Below are 6,712 nucleotides of genomic sequence, written 5' to 3' on the forward strand. Positions count from 1 at the left end.
TTGAAAATGACATGACAGGTAAAACATTTTCTACTGTATGTCCCTAGACACTTCATTTGACAAAACTTTAGTTAGAAAGCGTCATTAAAGAATGCATATCGCAAATTCGAAAAATCTGAATTGACTTCCATTTGCTAGGCCCAGGAACACACGACACATCGTAGATTGTCCAGTTGTTAACTAATCGCTCCGCTTCCATCAGAACCACCTGTTTTCCACAGTCCAAAGAGATAAACTATTTAGAACAATGACTAAATGCTGATTTCAATTATCGCCAATATTACACATTACGTTTTGTATTTGGATCTATTTACTGATATTATGCAAACATCCATGTACTCTCTCAGACGAGTCTGGCAGTTTTGTTTTAAACACTCAAGTCATTTGGTATGATGAACTTGTGCGATGTGTTATTTAAAAATATGCCATGGCTGCACTGCATATCTTAATCACGTTTATCAAAGTTATTTATAACACGTAACACGACAGCTTGTACCCTTTAACAATAGTTAAAACTACTTGGCAGTATTTCATTACCGTGTTTTCCTTTTCACTTCAATATCTAAAAGTGTGCGATTAGTTAATAATAATAATTGATAATCTAATTAACCATATTCAGATTCCTGCCACTCAAATTAAAGGACAGGTGGGGTGTTCCACGAAGCGCTGGGTTACGTTACCACATTAACATAGACATCAGAGGGACCACCTAATGATGAACAATTCGTTTCAATTTTAAACAATCTTGAAATGTTTAATTTTGAAAACAAACATATTCATCAGGTTTGGTGATTAATTTCGTGTCCCCCGTTTTATTTGCAATTCACTTCAAAGACAGTTTTATGCTCGTGAATGACGAAAAACGTCGGAGTGGACACGTTCAATAAATTAAATGATTCAGAGGGATGTTTTAAGATGGTTGTAGAGCACTGACAATTAATCGCCTGGGTGATTCCAAATTAATGACAGTCAAAGAAAGAAACCGGGGAAGATCTGACAAAATACCACGATATCACTCTGTGAGCTTTTTGTTTTTGGTTTGCAGGTGATGTCATAGAACCAGCCTATTGTACATAAAAAAACTCTGACTTACCAAGAGGTTCTTGTAGAGATATACTGTGAGATTATTTTACTGAGTATGATAATTAATAATTTATCATCCGTTTGTAACGCGCTATACATTTGGCTAAATGTAAAAGGTGTATATAACCTTTTTTTGTGCGGTCGCAATCGCTCGCGCTAAACAAGAATCAATCTGCATGACACTACATTTTATTGTTATTTGTGAAGCAAACTTGTCTCGATTTCTGTTCTTGATAGAAAATGGAATAATAAGGAATAAATCTAATAGCTGCAGAAAAGTATGCGCGCACGGTTCGCTGTAGAATTCAAGTCATTCAATTAAGATTTCTCTAAAATTAAGACAATCAGCATAACGAAATAAATAGTGCCTGTTTGGGAGAGTAACAGTTGAAATTGACACCCCCTCGCGTCGGTTGACAATGGTTTTCTCGGGATGTCAATTTTCAACTGAACATACCCTCCTAAACATGGTAAAGGACAACTTTTGTTCTGCCATATTATGTAGAACCAATTCCATTGAAACAAAGACTGAAAGAGAATATAAACATACATGTATTGAAATCATTGCTCGGCAGAATGTAAAACATATAGTCTGTCGCATGTTTTTTTTGGTGTTTTTTTAGGTGGGGTGGGGTGTTATTTTTATATTTTTGCACGATAACAATTTATAACGTGATGGTGCAGGGTTGCTTTATTGTAAAATATGTGCTTACATCCACCCAGTAAATTGAAATTTCACAATATGACAGTGATCTGGAGAATGGTTTCCATAAAATAATCATATTTCCCACGGACGATACTAGAGATTTTTATTTTTGTAATGATTATTTAAACCACTTTCTACATCGTGCAATAAACTTAAACTATCCTACCACATTTTTCTTCTTCCTATAGGAAACGCTGCGTATTATACGTACCAGATTAATGAACAAAATTTGTGAAATTGTCGATCAAAGCAGGATCGTATATTTGGTCGATAACGCACAAAGAGTAAACCGCGATATTATTTTTATTTATTTTGTAACTTATTACTTACATGTATTTATCAAAACTCGATCTCTATTTTGCAAATGATTCAAATCCTCTTTTGCGAACAGATGGTGTGGACAACCAGGAAAAGAAGGGAAAACGACGGGTCAGATGGCTCACTTCTCCGATTCTGTAAACAAGCTTACCAATTTCCGTTTCCCAAAATAACACCTAGAACATGATGCAAACATGGCTGGCTTCAAATCTCGTTTGTGTGGCTGACCATTCGTGCGGAATACTGAAAGATTTCCTTATTGATGTTGATTGAATCAATCCTTTAAGCGTCGATTATGAACTTTTAGCAAGAAACCCCATAAAAACCCCACAAAATGTGCTGCGACTAACGCTAAGAGCCACGCGGATGACGATACTACCATGCCCCCGTACAACTCACTGTCTTTCTGGAACTTTACTCTCAATGTGTTGTTTTGATTTTATCTTCATATAATCTGATAATGATTCGATGTCTTACCGGTATTTATTTTAACCAATAAATATACAAATGCACGTATATCAAAGTGAGAGAAACACAAAACTCATTAAAAAAAAACCCCGAAAAATAACAAAAAATAACACAATCTTCTGCATTCGGGCCTTATATATAAGAAATGAAGTCATCGAGGATGTTTTCTGTAAACCATGATGAAAAGGACAAAAAGTACAAATTCTGCCTTACAGAGAAAAAAGTAGCGTGTGTTCCCAAACCAGCTTTGTGAGAAATTTTTCATTGTTTCTTAATTTTCTACTTAATGTATTCTAACTGTATGATTAAACAATTCTATTAACTTGTTTGCATGTAAAAACGCTTCCAAGAAACATGATGATAGTTTCTACATATTTAGAAGCTTTCCAAGGTTATCAAAACGATGTATAGAAAACTAGGTTTGTAAATCATAGTTTATTATGGGAAATATTTCTGGATCCGTATGACAAATGATATGGCTGTAAATAAGTACATTCTTAGAACAGAAAAAAGGTAAAGATGTCATATTTTTTGATAAGACAATTTCTCCCTTTTATATCAAAATTTTTAATGATGAATTAATAATTACTCTTAAATTGTCGTGGTTCCACCAAAGAATTTGCTGTCTTTATTACAATTTACATTCGTAATTTTTCCAAGAACTTTGATTATTTCAAGTAATAATCTATTTGAACATGACACAATAGGTGTTTGTACAATGAAAACAAAATATCAGGAAAAGTGGGACAAGATTGCAAGTTTTATATTTAATCATGCAGATTTTAAAAGTAAAATGTATCTAAACAGCTTTCTATCAGGAGTTCAGCAAAATCATGGCTACCCGACCTTCACCTTCTGCGATTTTGCTTTTATTGAAAAATGAAGTTATAGATTATATCTACTGAACTTTATTTATTTTACAACGATTGATAAACAAGTTCTACAACTTATATTAATATCTCTCGTTGGCACGGAATGTTAGCGCGAGGGGGTCATTGTTGGAAGAAGCCGGAGTACCCGGAGAGAACCCACGTGTCCAAGCGGGCAATCGCCGTACCCTATCACATACAACCACTGTCGATCACGGGGATCGAACTCGGGTCGCAGCGGTGAGAAGCGAGTGCATTGATTATATACTAAACGTTTAATTGCAACACAAAAAATCCAAAAGTACTATATAGTAATTTTGATGAATCTAAGTAGATGAATAATGATAGGCGTTTTGCAGTCTTTCAAATTTTGTCTTTACAAATATATGGAGTGTAAAGATCCCCGTTTCCCCTTCACGCACCCATTCTATTCGAATTGAAAAAACAAGATTTTGATCAGTATGATCAAGTTTTGTAATATGTCTGCCGAAGAACTTGACGAGAAACAGAAGTACCAGGCACTCCTTTTGATTTATTGTGAGGCCTGTACCTTTTCATCATTTGTCACGAATTCCGAATGGATTCATTAATTAGCAGCATGTCTGCGCGCATGTTCTCCGTGCATGCAAAACGTCATAGCTGGCGGGGTCGAGGGTTTAACGAGCCGTTCTGGTGGCGTGATGTCATCAAGAACACTACACATAGGGTTGCAGTGAGAGAGACGATGTGTGGTAAAATATGGCGAACATCAAACCTCATTTACTGAAAAATCTGCGACAGAAAATGATGTACGAAGGAGAATAAAATATGTCTGTTTTCTTCTGTTGAATAAAAAATATATACATACAAAAGTATAATAAAGACGAACATAAAACATAGGTAGATATTTAAGAAATGTATTGTTATTTTTTTTTTAAGTTATGATACTTCCAAAAAAAAAGAGAGAAAAAGAAAAACATCACACGCACTGCTTTTGCCAACTTGAGTTGTTGCAGATCTAGGCGACCATGGAGACAAAAGATACATGTATGACCATGTGGCAGTGTTTGTCTCGGAATGGACCGTGATTTGGGGTGAAACTGTCACCTAACACACAAGGACGTTTTGAATTGCTAAGCTCTAATTAATATCCATATACTATTTTTCATGGTTGAACTGCTTTAAGTGCATCATATATAGCCTATGACATGCATTTTAAGGCCACTCGTCTGGAAAAATATAGGTTATGAAGTTGCGTCTTTGAAAACTAGATACGAGCGAACTGAACCAAGCACGTTATATCGAGGGGGGGGGTGCCTTTTTTTCTGGATGCAAACATTTTATATAGATTTAAGGGGAAAATAACGGAGTGATTCTTACTAGCCACTCCCGAATTAGATTCTTAAAGATTTGCGAAGTGTTGTTTTGCAAATGAAGCTTTTTCTTGGATATGAGTCTGCTCCCCTCTCCCCGCCATCCAATTAAAAAAAAATATGATGTAATGTGCCTGTGTACTGGGCAACCAACTGTTTTTCGTGATGTGGGCATACATTGACAAGTTGTAAATTATAACTTTGTTGAGAGTTGATTTGAAAACTAATTCTCGCTGTGCTATTGATATATGTTAGTTGTTACTGATTCAAATGATAAATGTCTATATTGATCTACGTATATATAACGTTAGCCTTGACTGACCTTAAGCTTGTAATTACTCACATGAGTATTCTTCTGGAAAGCAAACTGGCATCACGATGCTGTTGCATCGAACACAAAGGGTATGATTGCATGTTTTGTTTTCAATAAGTTTCAAATGTTGACGTTCCTTTGGGTAGGGATTTTGTTCAGAAAATTTGAGATTATCAATGTAATAATTTCAAAAGTAATGTAATAATTTCAAAAGTTAATAGTTCAGATATTATCCTACATGCAGTAAAAAAAATGAGCACAAGTTAAATGTAACCTTTCTTAAACATATAATTACAGAATTAAAGCTATAGCCCGGTATAATGCTCTCATCTAAACAAATCTCTTAAAATGTAACGCTACTAAAATTATTATGAAATGATTAATGGCAGAACTAAGAAATGGCGCTAGTCCGACCAGTTCACAAATTATTATTTATTACGCGCAAAAAATGTACGCTTATGGGGCCTTGGTCTTTGAAATATTATCTGGTACCTAAAGCACAAAAGGTTCTTGTTTTTAGGGTTCTATCAACACTTAAAAAACATTAACATTAACATTATTCTTGGCACTTGGCAAATTGATTGGAATAAAGTCAGAAAAAGGAGAGACAACTCTAATTAAAAAAAAACCAAATGTATGCAAGAATTAAGTTAATGAAACTTGTTTTGACAATTTTCAACCACTTTTGCTATAAATCTAACGGTCAGATATTTAACTTCAAGACAGTTTTCCTATAGGAATATGATATATCCGGTAAGACATGTAGAACTTGCTGAGGGAAGGTATATTAAAAAAGTTTTCTCTAGGGCCTTTTATTAAAATTTTGAAGTCTTGGGGGAAGTAAAATAGCGAAATTCAATTCCTGTATTTCAAAAACACTTAAACCATTTTAACAAGAGCTTGGACTTTGGGTAGTTGTGTCAAACAGAATGTGACGTAGGCACGTATATTTCATTGCTAGCCATTCAGCCGTGGCTCTTTGAAATCAACAAAATTTGTCTGGCTTTTGAGCTACTGAAAGTCCAAGGTCTTATTAAAATGGTTCTAGTTGAAAATTCTATAGGTTATTCATAATTGCTAGCCTTTCAGCCATGGCTCTTTGAAATCAACAAGGTTTGTCTGGTTTTTGAGCTAAGACTGCCCAATTGGTGCATATTTCGCTCGAGACTGCGTCATTTTAAACTTGTTTTGACGCAAGAAAAAGATAGCTACGTCCTATACTGAAAGTCCACGGTCTTGTTAAGATGTAGTAGAAAATTCGTAAAAGATATTCTATAGACCGGACGGATATTTAGAAAAGAAGATAAATAAGGAAGCTATTTAAAAAAAAAAAATTAAGGTCTTGAGTTAGAAAAGAATATTATTGTAATCGATTATTTAGCAAGTTGATTGCACACTACTAAGTGACCAAAGTGAACGGCAAAAGTGCAACAAAAATGACGACAGTAGACCACACACAATTACAACTGAATGTGGGTAAGCATATATATGTAGTTTACAGAGTGGCGAAAATGAAATTCATGCACCATCGTCAGATTATTGTATATGTAGTACTAATTTGTGGCTATGTTAGAAATATGCGGTGGAAATAAAAAAAAAAATC

This window comes from Magallana gigas, chromosome 6, assembly GCF_963853765.1.
Source record: "Magallana gigas chromosome 6, xbMagGiga1.1, whole genome shotgun sequence".
NCBI classification, from domain to species: Eukaryota; Metazoa; Mollusca; class Bivalvia; order Ostreida; family Ostreidae; genus Magallana; species Magallana gigas.